We start from the raw sequence: 12358 nt of genomic DNA, 5'->3' as shown, positions 1-12358 counted from the left end.
CTAAAATCAATGTACAGAGAGCCCGCCATGGCTAGGATGTACTATTACATAGGGGTGTGTTGCTCTCTTGGTTCACGCCTCCAAGAAGCAATTTGTATACACTTTTGAAAATGAGAAAATGCTTAATTGGGTAGTTGGAAAATGAAAACAGACACTTTAAATTTCATTTTGCACATTGCATTTACAATTTTCTGTTTACCATTTGGCTTTTCAATTAACCATTTTCTATTTTCATTTTAACTTTGCAATTTAATTGTGGCATGACTCATGCACACTAATATGAAAAGAAAAATCAATTTCTCATTTTCTCATTCAGCATTTAAGGCAATGCTTTTTCAAACTGGCACTGTTAACCCTCAATATGCCAGATCATATGTGAGAATAAAATTTGATATTTTCAAATATAAAAGCCATCATGTTTATTCACAGAGGAGGATGCATTTCATTGCTCAATTTCATAGCGTCGATGAAATGTATCCCCATATTTTGCAATCGATTCCACTCCACAGAGGCAGATGAGTGTTCTGTTTGTGTGACCTGGACTAATCTCTAATATGATTGGTTTGACCCAGGTGGAGAACCTGGATATCAGAAGATGCACACATTTTCTCCAGTGGTAAAGGATGCAGTACAAAGGGAGGTTATTTCATTTGAAGGCTTGTCAACAGTCAGCACATCTAGACACCAGGGGGACATTTCAGTCATTTCACAAGTTTGTTTCTTTGAAGTGGAGCGCTTTTCATTGAAAAACTCCAAAAGAGCTGAACAGGTAGACAAGACACTAACCTTACATCAGTCACCATAAAAAAAAGGAATCCTAAATGCCTGACCAACCACCTTGCATTGGTTGAATTTCAATTTGAAGACTTTGTTGGCATTCGATTCAATGCTCTAATTTAAACACCTGTCTGTCAATTGCATGGGGACTCTGGAATGGCTCCATTAACTGTGCTGTATTTGTAATGTCCAAAATAGTCCCCCCCCCCCTCACAAAAAAGACAAGATGTGAGCATGAAAGAGAACATTCAATCAACTAAAGGTTAGCCAGTCTGTAACCCACTGAAGGCTCAAACATAGAACTACACAAATTCTCCAAACTTTGTGTGTTATCTAATGTTTATTTTATACACGTAATTAAGCACTTATAAGTTATAAATCACAGGAGGCCCAAAAGGTAAGATAGAGTAAGTTCAGTGAGTGGAATCAAATAAACTGCTGTTATTCTGTTGGATGGCATTTCCCCACTGAAAAACAAGAAAGAAACAAAATACAAAACCATAAGAAGGAGCTCAATGCCATAATGACAAATAAATAATTAGTTGTAGTGCTTGATGGGACAACATTAAATCCAAACACCTGTTACTATAACAACAGCTATTTCTTAACAACATACAGTGGGGTCCAAAATTATTGACACCCTTAATAAATATGAGCAATAATGACTGTATAAAATAAATAATTTAAATACTGAGGTATATTGTAATGCTCCAAAACATTTTGAAATTTTATTATTTTATAAGCCTACTAAGAAAATTGCTCAGAGAAAGAGATTGTAACGTTCTTCGTCGGGAGAAAGTGAGGAGAACCAAGATGCAGCGTGGTAAGTATCCATTTTAATAAGGATACTTGAAACAACAAACAAAAACAATAAACCGACAAATGAACGAAAACGAAACAGTCCCATATAGTTAACACGAACACAGGAACACAGTAATAGGAACAATCACCCACAACCCAAAACAGGCTACCTAAATATGGTTCCCAATCAGATACAACGACTAACACCTGCCTCTGATTGAGAACCATATCAGGCCAAACACATAGAAATAGACAAACTAGACATACAACATAGAATGCCCACTCAGATCACACCCTGACCAAACAAAACATAGAAACATACAAAGCAAACTATGGTCAGGGCGTGACAGAGATTTTGTGTAACAATAAATGTTTTTTGTTTTTTCATAAAAAGGTAGGGGTCAAAATTATTGACACCCCTAAAGATTCTTAAAAATGACTTGTTGGATGCATTTGCTGTTAGTTTTGGTTTTTCAGATAATTTTGTGCCAAATAGAAATTAGTGGTTAAAAATGTATTGTGTCATTTTGGAGTCACTTTTATTGTAAATAAGAGTATGATATGTTTCTAAACACTTCTACATTAATGTGGATGCTACCATGATTACTGATAATCCTGAATGTATCGTGAATAAGGATGAGTAAAGAAGTTACAACGAGTAAAGAAGGGTCAAAGATCATATCCCCAAGACATACTAACCTCCCCTGTTATTGGTAATGGTGAGAAATTAGTATGTCTTGGGGGTATGATCTTTGAAAAAATATTACTTGTTTAACAAAATCTTTCTCTGAGCAATTGTATTAGCCTAAACTCATAATTTCCCCATGTATTTATTTTGTATACAATATAGCTCAGTATTTGAATGATTTATTTATACAGTCATTATTGCTTATCTTTATCAAGGGTGTCAATAATTTTGAACCCCACTGTAAGAACTGCATTTTACTCATATAAACCTTCCTTAAAAAGGAGGAAAACTTGACCCATTTATGGAAGTAATATCTTCCCCTGGGAAGAGAGGCAGCTCAGGGAACGTTGATCCTTTCCTCTCTGTACCATCTGGTGTCATGGCTGGAAGGAGTTCTTTGCTGTCTTCCCTTGTTCCTAAAGTTGAACACTTTCCCCCAAATCTAAGGATTTTTTCTCAAATCTGTGTCTGAGTGCTGTTTTAGTGGTCCTGAGACAAAAATACTATGGCATTAGACTAAACGTTTTGTCGACTTGTCATTGTCATTTCATTTGTATCACATGACTGTAATGTATTTTGTTGCTTTGCATTATTCACTGCCTTGAAAAGCTTTGTCAGTTAGTTCAACAATATCTTCCCATGATGAGGTACAGTGTATGAACATATTCACCTCTCCAAAATGTACTTAAAATAACTTTTCAGGTTTCTAGACTAAACATTCGAATTAACCCTCCTCCAAGTCAGGCAAACTTCCAATTCAGACTCCTCTCATTTTAGAATGTATCCATTTTATATCAAGCTACCATTTACATACAAGCTGTATACTATTCTCATCAATTGAGTCTCGGTACCTTGGAAGCAGATTCACAAAATGAGCTAGCGCAAAATGTAATAATAAATGACTAAATATGTAGCTAACAGAGCTAACATTCCAAGCGGGTTAAATGTTTATTTAAGCAAAGTACTAAACCATAACACCCTTTAATCATGTATTTAGACAGTTCTCTTGCATGATATTGAGTAAGTATACCAGAAGTCTGGGAGAACACTATATTATCTACTAAGTTAGGTCCACTAAGGCAATGACCAGTCCCCCTGTTAATGTAGGAAGATTGATGATTCCCTGCCATGATAAACATAGTACCATTTGTAACTGTATAACGTCTCTCACCTTCTCTAAATGTGTTTTGATGTAAATATAGTAACTAAATATTACTATACAGTCAGATACTTTAATTTACTGCATAAAACACACCTGGGTGGTGACCAAAAATGTCTGAGAAGTTCCAGCATCCAGACAATAGTTTGAAATAGAGCAATGTAGACAGGCGACTAATATGAGACCTTTGTCTGCACTGATAAAGAGTTGAAAGATTACTTTAAAATATGCAGCTGGGCTATATCCCAAACCATTACACTTTGGAATGAGGAGGTTTCACTCATGATATGTGTTTTGTTTAACTTTTAGTAATTAATCGCAAACCTCACAGAGTGAATGCTGGATCATGTGTGATCAAGGGGCTCCTGAGTGGCACAGTGGTCTAAGATTCTGCATCTCAGTGCAAGAGACGTCACCTGGTTTGAATCCAAGCTGCATCACATCCGGCTGTGATTGGGGGTCCCATAGGGCGGTGCACAATTGGCCCAGCGTCGTCCGGGTTTGGCCGGGCTAGGCCGTCATTTTAAATAAGAATTTGTTCTTAACTGACTTGTCTGGTTAAATAAAGGTCAAATAAAATAACTGTGAATACTCCACCTGGGCTATAAATATTTGGAGCCATACCTTCATAAAACTATAGTTAATTTAACTAGTGTATTTAGCTTGCTGGAAAGGGGAATGAAAGACTTTTGTACACCAGGGAAATAAAAAAATTATATTCTGAGTATCACATTGAGATAAATTGTGAAAGGTCCTTGCAAGGGTCAAGAAATGTAAAAAGTTTTAAAGTCACATGAAGTGTAAATATTATGTAAAATAATGAGCTGTACTACAGGGATTCAACCATCCCAAATAAAACAATGCTGAGTGATTTTTATATCATCATGATAAAATTAATTTCCATTGCGTCCCTCGTACTTAGGCTTATTGTTACGAGAGCAAGCAATGAAGGCCTGCTATTCATGTTGGGAAATATAATGAATGTGCTTTTTCTCTACGAAAAAAGAAAACAAAGAACATTTCCTTTCTCTATTTCAAAGCAGTGCAGACATAGCTACAGTATCAGAGGCCATGGAAATAAAATGCTTCTGAAGAAACCTTGAGAAAGGAGTAGGTACGTAGCTGCCCTTCAACATAGGAGGTAATCATCTGAAATGGTCAGACAAACATAGTGACCATCATGAACAGACGTGGGCTATGTAGAGCACTGACCGTATAAATACATACACAATTTACATAATGGATTAAAAAAAAAAACAGGCCAAAATCCTAAATTTTATTAATTTTCACTTAGTCATGCATTGATGTAAATGGGAGATATCTATGGTAGTGAAAATAAGATTTGCCACTGAATAGCTCAAATACTCCCAAAGTTTGTGACTATTGCCTGTGTAAGCACTGATCGCTATAGCTTGTAGTGGTGTGAAATTATTTGCAGACTTTCTCTACAATGCAATAGATTTTGGAACATAGAGGTTGTGGAATGAACAATACAGACCTCTAATGTGTTAACCTAGTGAAGTGCAGAGGATGTCATCACCACCACAGGAGGTTGGTGGCCCCTTAGTTGTGGAGAACGGGCTCGTGGTAATGGCCGGAGTAAAATAGGGGAATGGTATCAAATACATGGTACCATTCCATTTGCTCTGTTCCGTCCATTATTATGAGCTGTTCTCCTCTCAGCAGCCTCCTGTGTGTCAGTCTGACTTTTCAATGAAGTCAAATTCTTCAAAAAACAGATACTGTGTCTCCTGCTTAGTGCTTTGTTTACACCCTCTAACATCAATGTTAAAAATGATTTGCATGTTTCCTAAGTGCTATACACCTTGTTTGGAGAGCGAGGTAGTGGCAGTGTTCTGACCCTAAGTGCTATGATAGAGTATGCCCATGACCCTAACTCGTACAATAAATTCCCTGGTTTTCCCCAAATCCCGGTTGGAGTATACTCGGAATCAGGAGGGATTAAGCAGAAAATCCGGAATCCTACAACCAGGATTTCTGGAAAATGTTGCAACCCTAACCTTGACGCTTCAGCTACACTACACCCATCGCATTGCATTTCCATCAGCATCATGTCAATGGGACGTTCTACCTGCTACACCAGAAACCAACCAAAACCAACCTCATTATTTCAATTCACAAGATAGAATGAACGTGCCATCGAGAATCGAGAATTGACGATTCTTATAAATAGTATAGATAGAAGCTTTCATTGATTTCAAAGGAAGCATTCCCTCAATGGCTGATGACTGTAGTGTAGCAGGGCCGTTATACTGTCACTCCAAATGGAGTGCCATGACAGTCTGAATAGTATTACACTGTTCCGTAAAACTATGATGACTTCGCAATGTGAACTGACCAAACGGCTTATATGAAATTCATTGTTCATTATCAAATTATAAACTTTGAAACTCTGCACTGCAGAATACAAATGACTTGACTTGTCAGCCAACAGAATAATTTAACACTCCAGTATGACTTACTACAGGGTTCAGTGTTTACTGAAACACAGATCCTTTTTCATTTTCTATTGTCCTGTAAGAAAAGTGTTGTGACAAGTTTCATTTAACATGTCTTTCTCACAAACGAGCTGAGCACAAAGTGTAGCACTATGTCAAGTAATACTTGTTTCCTTGTAAGGATAGAGGGCTTCTGAAAGACCCATAAATACTAAACAGACTGGGTTACCATTTAAGCTGTGTGTTAGCCTGTGTGTGTGTGTATATTTGTGTGTGCCTCAGTCAGACATCTCTGAATAGTATAAGGGGACAGGGGACACAACTGAAACACAGACATATGAATGTCAAAGAGATTACTTGAACTGAGTGGTAACCCCCCAAAATAGCTTTTGAATCAAATGCTATTGATGAATATGTCAGTGTTAATATGAAAACTGTGTACTAAAGACTGTGTATGAGTTGAATTTCCCTATCTATTTAGTCTGTTCAAATTGCTTCACTTTCTGCCCTCAACCACCTGCCATATGTGGCTGTGTGAATTAGAATATACTGCAGTTCACCATACCTCTAAGTATACCGTTTTATGTTGTTTGTTTTCATGTATACAGTATCAAGCTGATGAAAGCATGATTCATGATGAGTTAATGCAGGCTTTAGGATGTCAGTCTGTTTAAAATGCTTTCTATCTTTTTTTACAAACTAGTATTTGAAACGTTCTTAAGTGTAAACATAAACATTCTGTTCATCCCATCCTCGATGGAAATAAAAAAGACATACATGCTTCCCAAATGAGTTAGGAGATTAACAGCAACGGTCTTTGCTGGAATATACATAGTAACACTAATACTTATTATCTTGAAAGATAAATTCAAGTTTGTGTTTTGTGTTATGAACGCAAGCAAAATAACAGAAGTAAGTAGCCATAGCATTCATAATCAGTGATATGGGGGGGGGGGCTGTTCAAAGAGCACAAACATAAGGATAGAACATGCTTTTACAAGCTGTGTTGCCAGAGGAAGACACTTCCACCAATAATGGGCCTGACCATGGAGGCAGGAACCTATAATTAAAATAAGGGAACTCTGTTCAATTAATTCTAATTCTATGGGTATGACCAGAAAGAATGTCAGGGATGGGGTTGCCATGGGATCAAAGAAAACAAAGTGAGTAGATAATCTACTCACCACCAATGGTTTTACGTCAAATAGCTCATACAATAGCGCAACGATTCTGCCTGCACATATTTTATTTTCACAATGTCCTTTCCAGCACAGTTATGTATAATCAGGCCAGCCCAGTGCAGCTCAGCTTGGCCCTACAGTGTGAGTCAGGCTAAAGACTGGCTGGATAATGTCTTCACCAACTGCAGGGAGAGAAAGAAGATGTTCACCTCACTGCCAGGCCAGGCACATGAATCTGAGACTGGGCACTTGAATCTGACATACTGTAAGCATTAGAGTGAATATATATTCACCAGAAAAGGTTGGTAGCACCTTAATTGGGGAGGACGGGCTCATGACACTAGCTGGAGCGGAATGGGTGGAATGGTATCAAATACATCAAACACATGGTTTGCCATTATAATGAGCCATCCGCCCCTCAGCAGCCTCCACTGATATTCACATAACCCATTTATGATGACTGGGCCCAATCACCCAGTTTCACATTGATGTCAAACTCATTGATGGCAGATTTAAGTATTCAATCTATTACAAGTTGTCTGGAGTAAACGGTTCCTGTTGCAAAATGTTTTGGACTAATAATTACACCCCAGGAGTTTATTCAGTCGGATCCCGTTGCAAAACGTTTGGTAACAGACATTTACATTTTTACAACTTAGCAGACACTCTTATCCAGAACAACTTACAGTTAGTGCATTAATCTTAAAATAGCTAGCTGGGACAACCACATATCACAGGCATAGTAAATACATTCTCCCTCAATAAAGTAGCAAAGTCAGAGCTGGAAAGGGGGGGGGGGGGGTTAAATGTGGAAGACACATTTCAGTTGAATGCATTCAGTTGTACAACTAACTAGGTATCCCCCTTTGCCTTTCCTTTTATTTCTATCTGAACATTCCAAAACGTTGTGTCCTGCTGAACGTGCCCCATGTGCAGTGTAATGTATGTCATTCAGTGTTACTATATCGCCGCCCAGTGGTGATTGATTCTCGCATGAGAACCCCCGTTAGTTTCGTTTTGAAATAGAAGGGCAATTCCATGATAACAGAGTGATGCTAGGACAGATCTTTCACATATATGTCTAACTTTGCATCTGAGCTGTTCTTCAAGCAAATGTGTTTTTGTAAAACATTGAGTGGAAATTAATTGTGCGCCGCCCTATGGGACTCCCAATCACGGACGGATCACGGACGGCAACAACTGGACTGGACAATAATAACTTTGCATCCGAGCTGTTCTTCAAGTAACTAATATGGCTGAGCTTGCTTTATGCATGGTTGCATTGTGTAGGCCTTTGCATCTGCAATTTAAAAGTTACTCAGACAGTATGTCATCCTGCTTGTGTTGATCAATTAATTCCAGTCAATAATTTTGTATTGAAAAGGTCTAGGTAGCTTAGCCACCTGAAGTTTTAATATAAACCAAATTTGTGCTGTAGTCCAGTAGATCAGCTCGACAATTTTCGATTAGGTATAGAAGAGTGAGATTTGGCACAATTGTATAATTTTTAATGCTGAACAAAACCTGATATAGTGCCAGTTTGAGATACTTGGCATTGAAACAATGTTATTTACCATGTTTGTACGTTAAAATTATTATAATAAAAAGTTTGGTTGTTTTTATTTAATAAAGCAATAAGGTTGCTTTGACACTAAACACAATACAGAGGGTTGCAAATTACTCTCATAATACATCAGTCTTCCTTTCCAATTTACCTACCATTTCACCCAGAGTTTGGCACTTTTAAACTCATGCAGTTGAAGAAAGGATCTCCTTTAGGGTCATAAACAAAATGTGAGGACATACAGTTCTATTATGTCTCTTCTGGTATTTAAAAGGACATTGTGGCTGTTGTGAACTTACTCTGTTGGCTCTTATTATTTCTCATATCACATCTCAGTTGAAATCAGCAGTTGAAACAATAATAAAGCGTCCTCCCTGCCACTGTTTTGTTAAAAAGCTGAGGGATGGGGTTGGAGAAATGTAACCACTCTCAAATTGATAGACATGTAGTTTTAAGGCTATACAGTGTTTGTTAACATTTACTGTCCTGATCTATGCAACATGAATAGATGGAAATCATTTCCTATATATGATCTACTATCTCAAAATTCCGATGTACTATCTTGAAATATCGACTTAGTATCCAAGATGTTTGACTTACAGTACCAGTACACATATGGCAAAGGGTGTCTACTTTGAAGAATCTCAAATATACAATGTATTTAGATTTTTTTAACCCTTTTTTGGTTACTACATGATTCCATATGTGTTATTCCATAGTTTTGATGTCTTCACTATTATTCTACAATGTAGAATTTTTTTTTAAAATAAATATTTTTTTTTCATTTGTTTTTTCATTTATCGCCCTCCAGGTTCCCTTGGAGAGTTCATCAATGAGCTTGACGCCCTGATAAGTTCCTTTCCTGAGGATGGCTCACCTCTCACAGTTCTGGGTGACTTTAACCTCCCCACGTCTACCTTTGACTCATTCCTCTCTGCCTCCTTCTTTCCACTCCTCTCCTCTTTTGACCTCACCCTCTCACCTTCCCCCCCTACTCACAAGGCAGGCAATACGCTTGACCTCATCTTTACTAGATGCTGTTCTTCCACTAATCTCATTGCAACTCCCCTCCAAGTCTCCGACCACTACCTTGTATCCTTTTCCCTCTCGCTCTCATCCAACACTTCCCACACTGCCCCTACTCGGATGGTATCGCGCCGTCCCAACCTTCGCTCTCTCTCCCCCGCTACTCTCTCCTCTTCCATCCTATCATCTCTTCCCTCTGCTCAAACCTTCTCCAACCTATCTCCTGATTCTGCCTCCTCAACCCTCCTCTCCTCCCTTTCTGCATCCTTTGACTCTCTATGTCCCCTATCCTCCAGGCCGGCTCGGTCCTCCCCTCCTGCTCCGTGGCTCGACGACTCATTGCGAGCTCACAGAACAGGGCTCCAGGCAGCCGAGCGGAAATGGAGGAAAACTCGCCTCCCTGCGGACCTGGCATCCTTTCACTCCCTCCTCTCTACATTCTCCTCTTCTGTCTCTGCTGCTAAAGCCAATTTCTACCACTCTAAATTCCAAGCATCTGCCTCTAACCCTAGGAAGCTCTTTGCCACCTTCTCCTCCCTCCTGAATCCTCCTCCCCCTCCTCCCCCCTCCTCCCTCTCTGCTGATGACTTCGTCAACCATTTTGAAAAGAAGGTCGACGACATCCGATCCTCGTTTGCTAAGTCAAACGACACCGCTGGTTCTGCTCACACTGCCCTACCCTGTGCTTTGACCTCTTTCTCCCCTCTCTCTCCAGATGAAATCTCGCGTCTTGTGACGGCCGGCCGCCCAACAACCTGCCCGCTTGACCCTATCCCCTCCTCTCTTCTCCAGACCATTTCCGGAGACCTTCTCCCTTACCTCACCTCGCTCATCAACTCATCCTTGACCGCTGGCTACGTCCCTTCCGTCTTCAAGAGAGCGAGAGTTGCACCCCTTCTGAAAAAACCTACACTCGATCCCTCCGATGTCAACAACTACAGACCAGTATCCCTTCTTTCTTTTCTCTCCAAAACTCTTGAACGTGCCGTCCTTGGCCAGCTCTCCTGCTATCTCTCTCAGAATGACCTTCTTGATCCAAATCAGTCAGGTTTCAAGACTAGTCATTCAACTGAGACTGCTCTTCTCTGTGTCACGGAGGCGCTCCGCACTGCTAAAGCTAACTCTCTCTCCTCTGCTCTCATCCTTCTAGACCTATCGGCTGCCTTTGATACTGTGAACCATCAGATCCTCCTCTCCACCCTCTCCGAGCTGGGCATCTCCGGCGCGGCCCACGCTTGGATTGCGTCCTACCTGACAGGTCGCTCCTACCAGGTGGCGTGGCGAGAATCTGTCTCCGCACCACGTGCTCTCACCACTGGTGTCCCCCAGGGCTCTGTTCTAGGCCCTCTCCTATTCTCGCTATACACCAAGTCACTTGGCTCTGTCATATCCTCACATGGTCTCTCCTATCATTGCTATGCAGACGACACACAATTAATCTTCTCCTTTCCCCCCTCTGATAACCAGGTGGTGAATCGCATCTCTGCATGTCTGGCAGACATATCAGTGTGGATGACGGATCACCACCTCAAGCTGAACCTCGGCAAGACGGAGCTGCTCTTCCTCCCGGGGAAGGACTGCCCGTTCCATGATCTCGCCATCACGGTTGACAACTCCATTGTGTCCTCCTCCCAGAGTGCTAAGAACCTTGGCGTGATCCTGGACAACACCCTGTCGTTCTCAACTAACATCAAGGCGGTGACCCGTTCCTGTAGGTTCATGCTCTACAACATTCGCAGAGTACGACCCTGCCTCACGCAGGAAGCGGCGCAGGTCCTAATCCAGGCACTTGTCATCTCCCGTCTGGATTACTGCAACTCGCTGTTGGCTGGGCTCCCTGCCTGTGCCATTAAACCCCTACAACTCATCCAGAACGCCGCAGCCCGTCTGGTGTTCAACTTTCCCAAGTTCTCTCACGTCACCCCGCTCCTCCGCTCTCTCCACTGGCTTCCAGTTGAAGCTCGCATCCGCTACAAGACCATGGTGCTTGCCTACGGAGCTGTGAGGGGAACGGCACCTCCGCACCTTCAGGCTCTGATCAGGCCCTACACCCAAACAAGGGCACTGCGTTCATCCACCTCTGGCCTGCTCGCCTCCCTACCTCTGAGGAAGTACAGTTCCCGCTCAGCCCAGTCAAAACTGTTCGCTGCTCTGGCACCCCAATGGTGGAACAAACTCCCTCACGACGCCAGGTCAGCGGAGTCAATCACCACCTTCCGGAGACACCTGAAACCCCACCTCTTTAAGGAATACCTAGGATAGGATAAAGTAATCCTTCTAACCCCCCCCCCCCTTAAAAGAGTTAGATGCACTATTGTAAAGTGGTTGTTCCACTGGATATCATAAGGTGAATGCACCAATTTGTAAGTCGCTCTGGATAAGAGCGTCTGCTAAATGACTTAAATGTAAATGTAAATGTAGAAAATAGTCAAAATAAAGAAAAACCCTGGAATGAGTAGGTTTGTTCAAACTTTTGACTGGTACTGTATGTATCTTGAAATGTCGACTTACAATCTCAAAATTCTTAGATACACTAACAAAATGTTGACATACATATCTCAAAATATTGAGATTGTTCTATCTGTGGAGATACAGTACTATGAGACATACATTTCCCCAGATGTATAAATATGAAGCATCTGCTTGGCGTTTCCACGGCGCCCCCACCCCTCTCCCCCTGCACAGTTGTGAGCTATACTTTTA

The sequence above is a fragment of the Salvelinus alpinus genome, chromosome 30, assembly GCF_045679555.1.
Source record: "Salvelinus alpinus chromosome 30, SLU_Salpinus.1, whole genome shotgun sequence".
NCBI classification, from domain to species: Eukaryota; Metazoa; Chordata; class Actinopteri; order Salmoniformes; family Salmonidae; genus Salvelinus; species Salvelinus alpinus.
The sequence above is the reverse complement of the archived record's forward strand: the minus strand, read 5'-3'. Positions refer to the sequence as shown.